Source organism: Pteropus alecto, unplaced genomic scaffold, assembly GCF_000325575.1.
Source record: "Pteropus alecto unplaced genomic scaffold, ASM32557v1 scaffold65, whole genome shotgun sequence".
Lineage (NCBI taxonomy): Eukaryota > Metazoa > Chordata > Mammalia > Chiroptera > Pteropodidae > Pteropus > Pteropus alecto.
In genome coordinates, this window is record NW_006439191.1 from 647,984 (window position 1) to 663,972 (window position 15,989).

At 44.1% G+C, this 15,989-nt stretch overlaps 1 pseudogene; it reads right to left on the reverse strand.

The window, feature by feature from the left end:
* Positions 1-12,261: 12,261 nt before the first annotated feature.
* Positions 12,262-12,380, reverse strand: LOC112483286 (annotated as a pseudogene).
* Positions 12,381-15,989: the final 3,609 nt, after the last annotated feature.

The following is a 15,989-nucleotide window of genomic DNA, read 5'->3' on the forward strand; positions in this document are numbered from 1 at the left end:
CTAGCAGCCTTGACAACTCATCTCTCTGTAGCTACAAGAGGGGATAAGCCAGACAGATGAAACGCTCTGGAGTCAGCACAAACCCCTCCACTGTCTCCCAACGTTTTCACCCACAGAAGGCGTAGGCAGCTTTGCTACGAAAAGTAGGCCAGGACATTTTCCTGCCCACCGCTCCCCCTGTGAAACTTTAGCTCACGTAGCTCTGGCCTTGCTCAGGGCTCCTGGTGAACTCTTGAGCTTTGAAACTCAGGCCGGCACGCCGCCATGTTGCAGGATGGTGTGTGTGTGTGTGTGTGACTGCTTCCCCTAAGACAACTTTCGAAAATCCCATGGTGGAAATCCCCCTTCCGTCCCCGCCCAGGCACCAGACGGTGAGTCTGCAGTGGACACTGAGGCAGGAGGCCTTTCAGGTGGAAATCGCAGAGGGTGGAAGGAGATACAGCTCAGAGTGAATGGGTGCCTTCAGGGTTGTTGGCGGGTCGCTATGTGGATGAGACCAGATAGGATGAGTCATGTCAGGAAATGTCATACGTGGCCGGGGCTGGGAGGTAGTGTCCACTGTTTGCAGTGGTTTATTAGTATTGATCCGAAACGACTTAGGCAAACCATTTGCCTCTGTTCTCGAAAATCCTCATGGAAAACCCCATGGAATTACAAATACGAGGCAAGAAATCCAGGGCCGTTGGCCCAAAGGGAATAGTGCTGCCCTGTTTTCTCCGTGTGACAGGTCGCTCGTCAGCCACCAAGCACCCAGGCAGGTCAGGATTACACAGCTGAAAGAATCCAGCAGGCTTGGATTTGAAAGGCAGCTTCTCCACTTCCTGGCTCAGATTCCCGAACTTTTTTTGAGTGGTTGGTTTTCTCTTCTATAAAACGGAGTCCTAATAATTACCTCATGGAGTTGTGAAAATTTAATAGTATTGCAGAAGTGCTCAGTAAATTGTAAGCACTCAATAAATGAGAGCCCTCATTATTTGAGGACCTTATCATGTCTTTTCTTTTTTTTTTTTTTTAGAAGAAAAGACATTTGACATTGGATCCGCCTCTTAGAATCTTGAGTTCTAGATTTCATTTTTATTTCTATATAATCGATGTTAAGTTATAATACTATAGTTTTGCTAGAGGCACAGAAAATATACCCCTTTTGTTCTTGTTGATGCAAGATGAAATCTTGCATCTTTCTACGCAGGGATGTAAACTCTACACTGGTTCTAGCAGATTGTATATAGTCAGTACTGGGTACACTAGCCAAGCAGAGTCCCACTGGGCACGTGACAGTGGGTGACTCCAGACAAAGGCCTGGGAGGTGATGTGACCACCATAGGCGAAGCCACCAACAGTGCCCGTGTGTGTGTGTGATGTTTTAAGAGCTGTTGGTACCATCTGGGACTTTTTTCTGTGTTCCCACCCTCTTTACACAATAACAATTGGCACCTATGACTTAGTACCTTAGGACAAAGGGCAGTAGGATAGAGGACATAGAATATGAAATTAATGATTATGGTATATGGCTCTATGGTTAGAATATATAAATATTGTTGGTGTCAGTGTAAATGCTGGTTCGAGGGACAGCACAAATTACACATTTCCACCCACATTTGCCTTTTCCTGCTAATGACCTTCAGGTTCGAAACCTCAGTGTCCCCTTGAGCTCTTCTCTCTTTGTCCCCTTCAATCCCAAAGGTGCTGTCTACCGCCCACTCCGTCCGCGTGGTATTTCTACCCCTTCGTCACACATTCCCAGTGTAGGCTGGGCTCTCTTTGCCTGCACGCTTTAGAGTGGACTTTCCCCAAAGCAGAGCCCGATACGTGGACCTGAGCACAGAGTGGGAGTGTGTGTGGGGGGGGTTTGTGACGGGGAGGGAGGGAAAGCCAGCAGCGGGGTGCTACATCAGGGTCTACACTGCTTTGCGCAGTGGATGTGATAACACTGCGATCTTTTAGGACGGGTACAGATGCCTTCCAGAACAGCCCACCTGAAAGGCAGCAAAAGATAAACACTTATGCGATGCTTTTGTCCCCCTGCAGCTGAAGGGGACCCTGTACTTCTGAACTGCACTTACCCAGGGCCTGGTGGCCTCTCAGCCTCAGAAAAAGCCTGGGGACAGTCAGCTAAGAAACTGCTGCATGTCACCTGAAATCACAGGTGGGCTGAGGGGATGGGAGCGGGCACCACGGTGCCTGGTTCACCTGGGCAGTGGCGGTCGCTTCCTGATTAATCCTCCTACCTGTCAGCTCAGTCCATCCTACATATGTCAGTTAACTCTTCCCAAAGAACAGCTCTCCTCATGTGTTCGTCTGCTTGAAATTCTTCCATTTCCCTTCATGACATCCTGGAGAGAAGACAAATGCCTTGGGATGGCAGGCATTCCAGGTTCCTGGAGCTGGCTTCAAGCTCAAGTCCGACAGAGAACCTGGCACCAGCCAGCATCGCGCATGGCTCCCCAAATGCCCGAGCCCTTCCCACCCCTCATGACGGTTACTCATGCTGGAAGAGCTCCTCCCTCCTCTGCTCTGCATTTTGAAATCCTTCCATCTCTCAAGGGGCCGTTCAAATGTCACACCTTTGTTTATCGATTGCTGCGTAACAAATTAGCACAAACTGAGTGGCTTAAACCGACAGCCATGTATGACATCATGGCTCTGCAGGTCAGGAGTCTGAGAAACTCACTGGGTCCTCTGCTCGGGGTCTCACAGGGAGGAAGTCAGCGTGTCAGTGGGGTGGGCTTTTATCGATGATTCTGGGGTAGAATCCACTTTCCAGCTTATCCAGGTCGTTGGCTGAATTCGGTTCATTGCAGTTCTAAAAGGAGGTGTCTTTTCGCTGGCTGGTGGCAGGGGCTGCCCTCAGGTGCTTCTCCGTGGTTCCTCTCATCTCAGTAACAGAGAACCTCCCTCGAGCCAAACACCCTTCACACTGTGAATGTCCTTCTAGAAGACTCCTGTGGTTAGATTGGGCCCACCGACACCTTTCACACTGTGAATGTCCTTCTTCTAGAAGACTCCTGTGGTTAGATTGGGCCCACCTGGATAAGCTCCCTTTTGCCAAATAAAGAAACAGAATCGTGGGAGTGGCATCTCATTCTATTCTCGGGTCGCACCCACACTCGAAGAGGACGCGATTACATAAGGGTCAGGGCGGGGCGGTCATTCTGAGAATTCTGTCGCTGTGCCACTTCCTCCAGGAAGCCCTCTCTGATCTCTTCTAGTGGGAGCAATCTCCCTCCTCTGCGCCTCCTCGCGCTTCAGGGGAATGAATTCATTGCGTGCCCTGGAGTTACTGGGCCGCCCTGCCTCTCTCTACGGGGAGGAAACGCGAGGCCATGGACCTCACTTGCCTTCAGTTCGTCATTCTCAGTGTTGGTTCCTCAAAGTCCCTGACTTATTTTTTGTGCCAGAAACTATTTGGTATCGTACCGTATTTAAATATAGAAACACACATAAAGGACAAACCTAAAAATGTTTTTAAAATAGGTATGTTTTTAAAATGTTTTTAAAAAGGTACAGAGCCGTAAAATAAATGAAGTTCTGTAGGAAAGAAGGTTCTTGAGTATAGTTTTTACAGGTGCTTTCCGTGACATTTTTTGGTATGTGTTCTTGGTGGGTTAAGTATGAAACATCCCTCTCTGTTTCTTTTAGTGCTATTTCCTTAAATTTAATAATGTTTTTATCGAGGTTTTATTTTCTTTTTATAAGTAATAAGGCATATATCCTATAAAGACATTTAGTTGGAATTTTAAAATCTAATCTAAGAGTCTGCCTTTTAATTGGTGTTTTACCATTTACATTTATCATGATTACTGATATATTTAGACTTGCCATTATTACCTAATTTTGTGTTTTCTGTTTTCCATTTATTTTTGACTTTTTTCTTCTTTCCTGACTTCCGTTGAATTGATACATTTTTCTTTATTCTAATTGTAATTCTAGATGTAATAACTTGGGGGTTGCCTTAAATGTTTAGCACACATACCTATTTTTTCCTATCAAAGTTTGAAGTTAATCAGTGTTTAAATCCTCTTCCCGAATGAGGCAAGAATTTAGTGCATTTTAACTTCCTTCCAAACTCTACTCCCATACCCACCCTGATATTGGCATTTGTTTTAGTTTGTTTTTAAACATACAAAAACTAGTTATTATTATTATTGCTATTAATGATCAATACATTTTTAGGTTTAGATGTATCTACATCTTCCTTTATGTTTTTTTCACCCTTGGGTAATTTTTCAGTGAGAGTATTTAGGCAGTAACCTTTGTAAGTCATTGTGTATTTAAAAGAATTTACTTCTAAATTTGTTCTTTTTTAAATTTTTTATGACACAAAATTTCAAATGTATATTTGAAATTTATGTATTTTTTATATATTATGTGTCATGATCTTTCACATAGCCATTCTTCAACAACTACCAACGAGTGGCCAACATCACTTCATGTATATCTTCACCCCTTTCCACTGTCTACTGATTATTTTGAAGCCAGTTCCACATTGTTATCACACTGAAAACGAACAATAATTTCTAAGTGTCCACAAATATCCAGTCGGCGTTTAAATTTCCCAATTCTCTGTCTCTCTCACTCTGTCTCTGTCTCTAGTTCGATATTCAGGATTCATATATTACAATAGATGATAACAAAATTTGCAATAATCGTATGATATTATCAACGATTCAATTGACTTTTTCTTAAGTGATAGTTTGGTTGGGCATATGACCCTTTCTTTTTGAAAATAATTTATTCAGAGATCTTTCTGATTTTTTTTTTAATATCAGACACTCAGGAGAGGGCAATATGATTTCACCTCCAAGTTGCATACGTAACAAATTTTGTGCATGTGATAATAGGAGAGCCGCGGACCACGTGTGCTTTGGCATAAGGTAAAGCATTTTATTCAGACTTGCAAAACGATGATGTTAAAATTTAAATCTAATGCCTTTACAGAGTTCACAATTACATAAACACGTAATTTTTAATCCAATGAAAGTTTATTTTTGCAACCGTTTATTAAATTATAACTTGTTAATTCAATTTCTTATAACCGAATTGTAACTATTTGTATGATCTCATACTGTTTGCAAAATGTTTCCACATCCGTAGCAGGAATTTCCCGGGCTCCTCCTCGGCCTCTGGAGGCACTCAGACTGTGATATGATAATAAGTCTGTTATTTCCTGGGGCCATCTTACAAACCACGGAGTCCTACACATCCTGCCTCTCCAGTTCTCTGTGGGGTGCCCTAGTCGCCCCCAGATTATCTTGGTGTGCAGTGCGGCTACTGCTGCTTGAAGCATCTGAGTTGTGAGTCGTTTGCAGCTGTAACACCTACGCCCAGAGAGGCTGGCAGCCCTCTCCGCGGTCCCTCTGCTGTGGAGAGCACCTTAGGTACGCCAGTGAGCAGCAGGGTGATCTCGTTCCCCAACCTTCTCCTTAGCTGCTTGGATCCTGGTACAGAGCGGACCCCGTCCTACACATCCTGTCTTCGTCTTGGGCCTTTATGATCATCAGGAACGAAGTTCTGTTCTCTTCCCGTCTTCCAGGGCTGTGCAGGCGGCTAGCTTCCTCACTGAGTTTTGTTCAGTTGCTTGCTCTTTCCTGAAAAGCATCTTTTCATTCTTCTCCACCTCTTCCCACCTGCTAGTCTAGACTTGAATCGGTCATTGCGACCTAAGTCTCACGTGTCTCTGTGAGGTCTCACCCTGCATGTATAAAAATATCTGATCCCCGTGGCAATCCTGTGAAGAAACACAGGCATTATGATCACCATTTAAGACAAAACCAAGGCTTAGAAAGAGCCAAGTAGGGCTTGAGAAAGTATAAACCGGGGAAAGAATGGCTTGAATAAAAAATTGAGGTACGACTAGGTAGCTACTTTGCCTGGGGAATGAAGGCCCTAAAGTAGATGATCATGGGGACATGTGCCTTTGGGTGAGGGGAAGTTTGCAGGCAAAGGAGACATTCAGACTTTCCCAGAGGGTTTGCTCTACATAATCAACACCAACAGCCAGGGGGCCCAAGTGGGTGGAGGTTTGCTAATTGATATTGTGTGAAAATAAATGTAGCTGCCCCCTATAGAATGCTTACTATGGCCTAGGTTCTGGGCTAAATGTTTTATATATACGATCTCCCTTAGTACTCAGAGTAACCTGAGAGCCAAATATTAGTTTCCTCATTTTACGGATGGGGAAACTGAGGCGTCCTGAGATTAAAATAAATCGTCCAATGCCATACTGCTATTAAGTGGCAAGGGTGGCTTTGTTCTGTGTGACACTGGCTCCATGATTTTAGCCACTCTGCTTTATTTCCTTTCGGGGACTGAAGTTCTTAGATACCAAGTAGGCTTTATTTCAGGGGCAGGTTAGACAGATGGACTTAGGCTGTCTCTAGTTAAAGGGACTAAATTTCCCCACTTATACCTTAAAAGCATTTTATTGATAGAGACTCAGCAGCTTTTGATCTCTTGACAAATCAGTCCGGTACTACCCTGTAGTTCCTGGTACCACCCTGTTTTAAAGATGCTTTCCGTTGACTATTGCCCTATCTTCCTTTTTTTTTTTTTAAATTTGTCCTCAAACTGACTTAAGATTCATGACTTAGGCTGCTGGCATTCTTTGGAAGGAGACACTTACATTGTCACACTCCTCCAGGATCTGCAGACACCCCTTGCTGTCCTTAGGTTCAACCAGGATTGCGTTCGCTGGCCCAGCTTCCCGTGTGGGTTAGTGTTTAGAGTCTGCACATCGATCCAGCATCCCGCCCTCACAGGCTGTCTCTTCCGAACTCACACACACTCGTCCCCAGAGGTGATAGTGTCAACTTGCCTGCTTCTTCTGAGCGCCGCTGTGTGGCTCCGCCTCTATGTCGACCTTGCCACTTGGGAGCAGCCAGGCTGTCTTCTGGTTTGACAAGTTCTGTCAGTTAACCACAGGTCGAGGAGGGTTCTCCTTGTCGAGGGCCTGGATGTCCTTGCCGGTATCGTTCAGATGCACAAGAAGAACCTACCTCATGATGTTACGGTTTATAACCCTCTTCATGTTCACCAAGAACTTCTGGTACACTTGACTTTGAGCGAGAAGTCTTCTAGTTAGCGGACACTTATGCATTTGTGTCCGTATAAAGAACCAGATAAGCTGACCAAAAGAAGCCTCTTTCAGCTCTCATGTAATTCTAGGAGATGATTAATGCATCAACTCCGTCCGAATGGCACGCTTCGATTCTTGCAGCCTTGAGCATACTGACATAGGCGACAGGCTTCGGGCCGGCTGGGGAGCTCGCAGAGCTGTAGCTGCGGCTGTTACTTGCTGCCATGGCTGCTGTTCAGATGTCTCGCCAAGTTTTCTTTCACTTATAGTTAGAAGCATAAGTGAAAAGCGTAGCCCTAGCACCGTAAAGAGACCTGCCACAGTGGCTCACTGATATGTGGCCTTATACAAGTTACTTTTCTCTCTAAATCTACATTTCTTATCAGTCATCTGGGACTACTAATGGCATCAGTTCCATAGGGTTGTTGCGAGGATTTAGTAAGATATAATATGTTATTGTTTCAGGGTCTGGCATGGAACTGAAAATCAAAGGTACTTCCTATTATTGGTATTCATGGATTTTTCCTAATCAAATCACAGAAGAATGTAGTTCATGATTCATCTCTTTTTTAGATCTCAGAGTAGCTGTGCACCTTTGCCCACCACCCACAGATCACGCAGGCAGGACACACAAATCACGCCCTAGAAAAGCACCTTATTTTATGTCAACTCTCAGCTGGGAAATTGAGCTGAAAGCTTCCTTCCCCAGCTGAGCCAGAGTATAATACTCTGTGTACCTGGATACAGAGAAGAGGCCAGGCCCTTTCAGATGAAATGAAATTTCAGTGGGACAGAGCTGTCCATTTCAATCCAGGCCGACTTGAGTTAAAATGGGCTCATTTGACTCAGCGAGGTGTCGGGACAGCACAGTGCTCTTAGATTCTTGCGAGTGTTACGTCGCGCTAAGGTGTTCTGCCCTCCTTGTCTGTGACAGCCTGCCTGGGAACTCGAGCCTGCCCTGCCCACAGTTTGGCCCTCTGCCACTTACCTGATGATTACTATCTCAGTAACAGCTCCTGCCTGAACCTACACCCTCTCCCGTACACATACTAGTTGAATCACGCCTGACCAGCCAACCCTGCATGGTCTCCTGTAGGACCTCTCGCCTGAGTGGCTCCCCTTGGAACCTCCAGAAGCAGGGAGCCCCCAGACTGAGTCGTTCTCTGCTGGCACCTGTGAGAAGCTGGAAGAATTTTTGACATTAAGCTTATCTGAATTCCTCATCTGAAGTATCGGAGCCGCCTTCCATTAGTGCACAGGGATTTCGGTCTAAGATAAGGATTGAGTATGCATAATGGGCTGAGGTTAAGGCCAGGGTTAGATGAAGCTAGGTTTGATACAGCTTGTGCAAGACAGCGCTTTATTTATCTCCGCAGCACCTGTCTCAGAGAAGGCATTCTGCCTACAGGTCTTCCCTATATTTTGACCTTTGATTCCATGCTGTCCCCTTTTTTTTTTTGCATTTGGCTCAAGTGACTTTTACAACACACTCAGTGATGGCAGCACGCAGACATGCGGTTTGTTCCTTTAGGCAATTCGCTTAGTGGTGGAGTGTGGGCTTCGGCCTTCGACAGACCTGGATTTGACTTCCGTCTTTGCTATTTATTAGCTGTATGATTAGGGGTGAGGGTCTGTGCCTTAGCCACTCTGGCCTTTATGCTGCTCACCAAACATGCCAAGTGCACTTCTCCCTGAGGGGTCTCTGCATGTGCTGTTCCCTCTGCCTGGGACCCTCCTCATCCAGATTTTCGGAGGATCGTTTCTTCTTGCCATTCGGATCTCACTGCAGTGTCATCTCAGATAGAATTTCCTGACCACCATTTCTAAAATGTCCACCCTGCGCCGGTCACTATTACTTCATCTTATTTTAATTTCTTCATGGCGTCTGTCCTCTTTCCTCGTTTATCATTCGTCATCCTCAGTTGGAACAAAAGCTTCTAGATGGCAGAGCAGGACCTTATCCATTTTTTTCACCTCAATATTTGTAGAGCTTAGGATTGAGCATATACGTAGTAAGTTCTTAGTGAGTATTTATTAAATGAATCAATGGGTTAGCATCTCTGAGAATCAGAGATAATGGTACCTCCCTACAGGGTTAGTGAAGATTAGGTGAGAACATGTTTGTAAAGGGCTTAGCGTGATGCTTGGCAGATAGTAAATGGTGGGCCCGTTACTATTATTTCTACTTGCATTTTCCCCCTTGTGACTTTATAAGCTCCTCTAGGGTGCAGATTATGTCTTATTATATATTTAATACTGTTATGCCTATAGTAGACGCCAATACAATTTAGTTCAAGTGAAATAAAATTTCCTTCTAGTAAATCAAAGCTTCAACTAAATGAAGTAGAAAATACACCAACTCCAGGTGAGCTCATCTTTGGGACTCAGCTCCCCGGCCCTCCACTCAGCGGAGGGTCTCCAGTCAGCCATTCCCTGAACACTGACTTCTCTCACGGGCTCGCGGGTGCGTTTTCCTCCACTGGGCTGCGTGTCCTTTGAATCTTACTTATCTTTGCATCCTCATTGGCTGGCCCCGTGCCTCCTGGAAGTCAGTATAGAAGTGTTTAAGGGCAGGAAAGCAGTAAAGAGACAATGGCATAATGATTAAGAGTGCAGACTTTAGACCCGAAGCACCTGAGTGCCAGTGCTAGCTTCTGCCGCTCACAACTGTGAGGCTTCAGACAAGTCACTTAACCTCTCTGTGCCTCAGGTTCCTTATTCACAAATGAGGATCACAAAAGTACCAACCTCACAGTTATCGTGCCAAAGATTCCCTATGTGCAGGGTTCTCAAAATCCTGTCTTCAATTCTGCACGTGTGCCTCATTTCACAGCGACGTGCCCCAGGCCTTTCTTGGTTCATAATACACATTCGGTAGTGTTTAATGAATTAAGCGGAAAAGCTGTATGTGAATTGAAAGTTTTTGGTAAATAAAAACATATTTAAATGGACAGGGAATATTTCCTATAGTTGGTCCTTTGTAATATGTGTAAGCATGCCTTGTTTTTCAACTTTATATTTATCCTATTAAATGTAGTAAATGTGAAGTATTTTGGGGACTAGCTTTTCCCCCACATCAATTTATAAACAACTTCGGAGAAAAAATCACTTTAAGAGAAGAAAAGACCTTCAGTGGTTACAGCTTGGGACCCGTTCGAAGTGAAACCTCTCCAACCAGAGCTCCTTTTTCAGTTTTATAGTTTTCTAAGTTGATTTTCTCTGTGGACCTTTTTAAAGCTTCCTCTGGGCTGTAACTAGAGCAGTAAAAACCGAGTTCGGCCGAGACTTTCAAAAATGTTTCTCCTCCTCAATCCGCATTGGGCAACAGTTGGGCGTGCGGTGGAATGTTCTTGACTGTCAATTAATAACTGAAGTGTTAAGCATAACTGTTTCTAGAAGTGAGCTATGGACTCTGAACAGGGTTTAAATGAAGGTATAGAAAGCTTTCTGATTAGTTTTTCCCCTTCTAATTGTTTATCTTTAGCTATTGGGAAAAAAATGTTTTTACAGTAGTACCATGATTGCATTTATTTAATACTTAATTGATGGTGAAACATTGTGTGCTAAACTAAAGGGAATATAAGAACTTTAAGAATTGATTCTTTCCCCAACGGAACTTTGGCCATGTATCTGTAAAACCAGCGTTTTCACAAGTACTCTTAGAAATATTTGAATAGGGCACAAATTTAAAAATGGTTTTAAAATGACTAGAACTCAGTTTGTTCTGATATAACGCAATGGATTTGAATAGAGACCAAGAAGAAATACCTGTACATTTCTCATATAAAAGCCCTTTTGCACTGGGTACGATGGAAGCCACAGCAAGTTCTGTGAAGGCCAATGGCCTTTGTGACACCTCAGCACTTACAAGTGTCTATTTTCAGTATTTTAGGCTAAACTCCTCTTGCTTGCTAAGAGTGATACCTCAATTTAACATCCTGAAATCTCATCAAGTAGGTTTTCTTTCTTATCAAATGCTGCATAGTAATTATAAAATTACAAATCTAGTTCTTTATGGATGATGATCTCATGGGCCAATCATCAGAAGGGCCTACTTTAGGTTTGTATTCCAGCAATTGGTTTGAATTTCATAGATCCCTTCTCCCTCATTCAACCTGAACCTCTTGTAGCCATTTACGAGACAGGTTTTTTGGGGGTGATGAGTATAATATGGCCATAGGATTGGGAAAATGTACAAAACACTGGCTGTTATGGGCTGACTTGTGTCCACCCCTCCAACACCGTTTATCCTTCAATCTGTGTCATCCATATGCCCAACATTTTGACTGAAGAGTTTTAAGCTTGGGCTTGACATGATTATATTTCTGCTAAAAAGAATATTCTTGCTACTAGGTAGAGCAGGAGTCAGCAAACTTCCTCTTTAAAGGACCAGATAGTAAATGTTTAGGCTTTGCAGCCCAAACAGTGCCTGTTACAACTACCCAACTCTGCCTTCATAGCATGAAAAGGTAAAGAGCTTAGTGTGGCTGTGTTCCAATAAAACTTTACTAGAGGACACTGAAATTTAAATTTCATATAATTTTCACATGTCACACGATATTCTTGTTCTTTTGATTTTTTTCCCTCTCAACCATTAAAAAAATGTAAAAGTTGTTTTCACTCCTAGGCCATCAAAAACAGGAGGAAGATCCATATTTGGCCTGCAGTTTGCCAGCCCCTAGATGAAGAGGAATTGGAGGCAGCAAGGGGAGTTGTAGGAAGACCTGCTGAGGCTATTAGAGAAGTCAGGAATGAAACCTCACCATGCTGAGCAAGGAGGAGCGAGCGTGGTAAACGTTTATTAAGTATCATCAATTCCACATTTATTGAGTACGTACTATGCCCTAGGCACAGTGTTAGGGCTGGAGATACATAAATAAATGAATAACAAATAGTTTTTGCCATTGGGTCTAGTTAGGGAGACAGATTTTTTTCTCGATATCATAGTTAAACACCATAACAAATAAATTATATATATGTGGATACACACACACACACACACACACCTATCCTGAATATAAATGAGACATTGATTAATTGTTTGAGAAACATCAAACATGACTTCCAAGAAGGATATTTTATTTTTAATTAATTTATTTTTTTAAGCGAAGCAACCCTTGGTTGACCTCACAGATTGCAAGGACTTTGTTAGCTTACAATCCCTTATTATTATTATTATTTTTTTACGCCTACAGCACCTGGTCTTCCTAGGTGGTCTCCCATCCAAGTACTAACCAGGCCCAACCCTGCTTAGCTTCCGAGATCAGACAGGATTGGGTTCATTCAGGGTAGCACGGCCGTAGCAAGAATGACGTTTACCATAGCAAGAATGACATTTAGCTACGTACTTCAAAGATGAGTCCATAGAAGCTTACCATACAGAGTAAGGGGGAAAGTATTCAAGGCAAATGGGAAAGAAAGCATGGGTAAATGCAAGGAACCTCGAAACTCAAGCCCTGGCTCTCTCTTTTGAAGTACTGCTAACTTCAGGGGAATGCAGGAAAGAGCCAAATAAATTTGGAGGCCAAGAAACCTTTCTGAGGTTTCAGGAAGGAGGATAATTGGTGGAACACTGAATGGTCCTACGTGACCCAGGTCTTGGCTACGTCTTCCATGTCTCTTACCAACTCCCTCCTAATTCACTCAGTTCCAGGCACGCTGGCCTTTTTGCTGTTTCCTTAAGATGCCAGGCACAGTCCTGCGTCAGGCGCTTCCGCCTGCTGTTCCACCGCCTGGAGGCCGATTCGCTCCCTCTTCGTTCCTCAGACGCCTTCTCCGACCACCCTACCTGACACCGAAGTTACTCCCTTAGTGTTACCTGGTTGCTTTCCCTGCCACGGCACTTACTATTACCGCATTCATTTGTGTGTTGTCCAGCTCTCCCGCTAGAATAGAAGCTTTATGAAGGCAGAGTCTTTGTTTCATTGGCTGTGGCATCTCTAGAACAGAGCCTGGCAAAATATAGACATGCAAGAGTGTCATGAAATAAATCAACAAAAGGAGCGAAGGAGGGAAGGAAAGGAGAGAGGAGGCATGCTGGCTGGAGGTGGAGGGAATGAACTGCGGAGTGTGAACCCCACAGCCTCTATTTTATTGGCTGAGTGCGGTGGGAGCCGATCTACTGAGGGGAGAGAGGGACGCAAGATTTGCAGTATCTGTGGGAAAGGGAGAAAGTTGGGAACTCAAACACTTGAACTTGAGCCAAACGTAATTAATTATACACGCCTGGGGGGGAGGTGAGGTCCAAAAGAGAAGACAGCTCCCCACTTGGCTGGTGGTAATTTGACTTCTCTTTTCGGGGTTGAGTACAGCATTCTAGAGTCGGGAGAAGGAAGGAGAGGCTCTCGACAGACTAGGCAGGTGATAGGGTGGGTGACAAGAGAAGTGAAGCTGGACAGGGAGAAAACAACCCGTCTGAGAGCCTTTTGTGAGTGGCACAGAATTTGAAAGAATGAAACCAAAGCTTAGATTTTTGTTTTTGTTTTTGTTTTGTTTTTTGTTTGGTTTCATGCTTCTCTGGTTAAAAAAAAAAAAAGAAGAAGAAGAAAAGAAAACAAAAGCCTCAACATAAACATACCTGCTATTTGGCAGTTTGTCAGCAGGGAATTCTCAATTGGCTGGAAGTGAGTTTCGGGACAAAGTGCCAGCTACTGTCCCTTTTTCCTTCCCTCTCCTCTGGCAGGACATTTGTGAAACAGGCAGTAAAAAAAAAAAAAAAAAGAACTGAACCATCTTATTCCAATTCCTCTCTCCTTGCTTCTACTTCCATAGTCGTCATTTTATTAATAAGCTGCCAGTGCTCATACTAGATATGATTTACTATTGCGTGTGACCAGTTTTGGGGCGGTAAAGAGACATGTTTTTTCATGGTTGAGAACTGGAGGTTCAGTGACCAATATCCAGAATTCTTTTTCTGGATGACTGTGGATCGTGCATGATATTTTAGGTTGTTTCTGAGATTTCTTTCTATGCAAGAAAATAATGAAAACCAGTGGAATATGAGGAAGTTATTTTGGTGCTAAATAGTCCCTTCGTGTGCTTCCTGTAGGTTGGCAAAAAAGATTCTTACTTTCCACAAATGTGCTAAATTTCAGAATTAGAGTTTCTTTTGTTTTTCTTAAGATTCTCAAGTTTAACATGATCTCTTCCTGCAACTTGTTCCGCTCATGGTCTTTTCCGTCTCAGTTGGTAGCAACTTCCATGCTTCAGGACAAAAACCTTGGACTTATCCTTGACTTCTTTCTCTCATATTCTGTATCTAATCTGTCAGGAAATTCTATGAGTTTGGCCTTCGAAATATATCCAAAATCTGACCACTTTGGACTACATCCTCTGTTACTGCCCAAGCCACTTTCATCTTTTGCCTGGATTATTTTCAAGAGCTGCTGACAGTTTCTCTGCTAACTTGCAGTCTGTTTTCCACAGCAGCTAGAGTGATCCTATTAAAATATCAGTCAGATCATCTTTCCAAATCCTTTCCCTGGCTTCCCACTTAGAGTAAAAGCCAAAGTCCTTACAAGGGCCCACGAGGCTGCCCATTATTGGGCCCCTGACGTCACTCTACCTCATCTCCTAGTCCTGGAATATGCCAGGCAGGCTCCCATCTGAAGGCCTTAGCATTGGCCATTCTCTCTACCTGGAAGCCTTCCCTCACACATTCGTGTGGTTCATGCCATCTCCTAAAAGTCTATGCTCACGCATCACCTTTTCAGTGAGGCCAACCTAGAACGCCTATTTAAAATTGCACTCGTATGCCTCAACCCCTTCCTCCCTTTAATTTTTGCTTATAATTCTACTCGGTAATTTAGATAAAATTAATTGTTAACATACTTAGCTATTGGTTTTATTGTCCATCCAATTTTTGTTTGGTTCCTTAATGTATCTTCAGCGCTTAGAATACTCAGCACATGGTGGTATTTGATGAACATTTACTGAACCAATAAAGTGATAAATTCCCTTTACTTTACTCGAAACAATTCTCTTCAAATAACTAGACTTTAAACTGGAGTGTTGGAGAACTTCGAATTCTAATTGAATTAGCCATAGCTCAGTATTTTCAGATATGTCGCTGAGATGGTGTAATTTGGAGGCTGATAGAGATTCTGGTAAGGGATGTGTGGGACTAAGAAAGAATTGTCCATCCTTGAAGCTAGATAAATCCAGGTGCTCTACTCCACTTTTTAAGACTCTGAGAAAAGTGATTCTCAGTGAGCCTGCACGGCCAAGTTCACCAGAAAGAGAGATCCTGGAACTCAGGTTCCTGGAGGCTGTCTCTCTGGAAAGTGGAAGAGGGGCCAGACCAGCTCTGCTTCTCTCTCAAGGTGAGCCACTGCATTGTCCTGGGCCTCGGCCGCCCTCCCTACAAGGACACGGACGGAAGCATGAAATCCAAGGTATTCTGGAGCAGCAGCAAAGAAGCTCCTCAGACGCTGCTTTACACTTTTTTTTTAACCTTTGGGGGGTTGTTTTTATTGCGGTACAATAGACAATTTACCATTTTAGTCATTTTTTTAAGTGTACGTTTTGTAAACTATAGTCGCACAGGAGTTTGAAATGAGAAGGTGCAAGGCTGACCGCTCGAGAGCTACTTCACCGAGGAAGTCCCGGAAAGTGCTGCGGGCTGGACCGCCACCGCAAATCTCCATTTTGTTGGGACCAGGAGGTCCTCGCGGCCTCAGGGAGATCGCTCATTCCGGGGGCGGGCGAGGGCTTCCGACGAGGGTCCCGTCGTCTGGCGCCGGCCGAGCCCAGCGGCGGAGGACCCAGTCCAGGCGCCGAGTCTCGGCCAAGCGATCCCGAAGGCCAAGTGTTCAACCCCAGCACAGCTGGAAACTGCCGAGCACGTGACGGCCGCAGCCCTCCGCTCCTCCGGTGTCTTTGGCTATTATGTCACCCGAGGCGCCGCCTCCCAAGC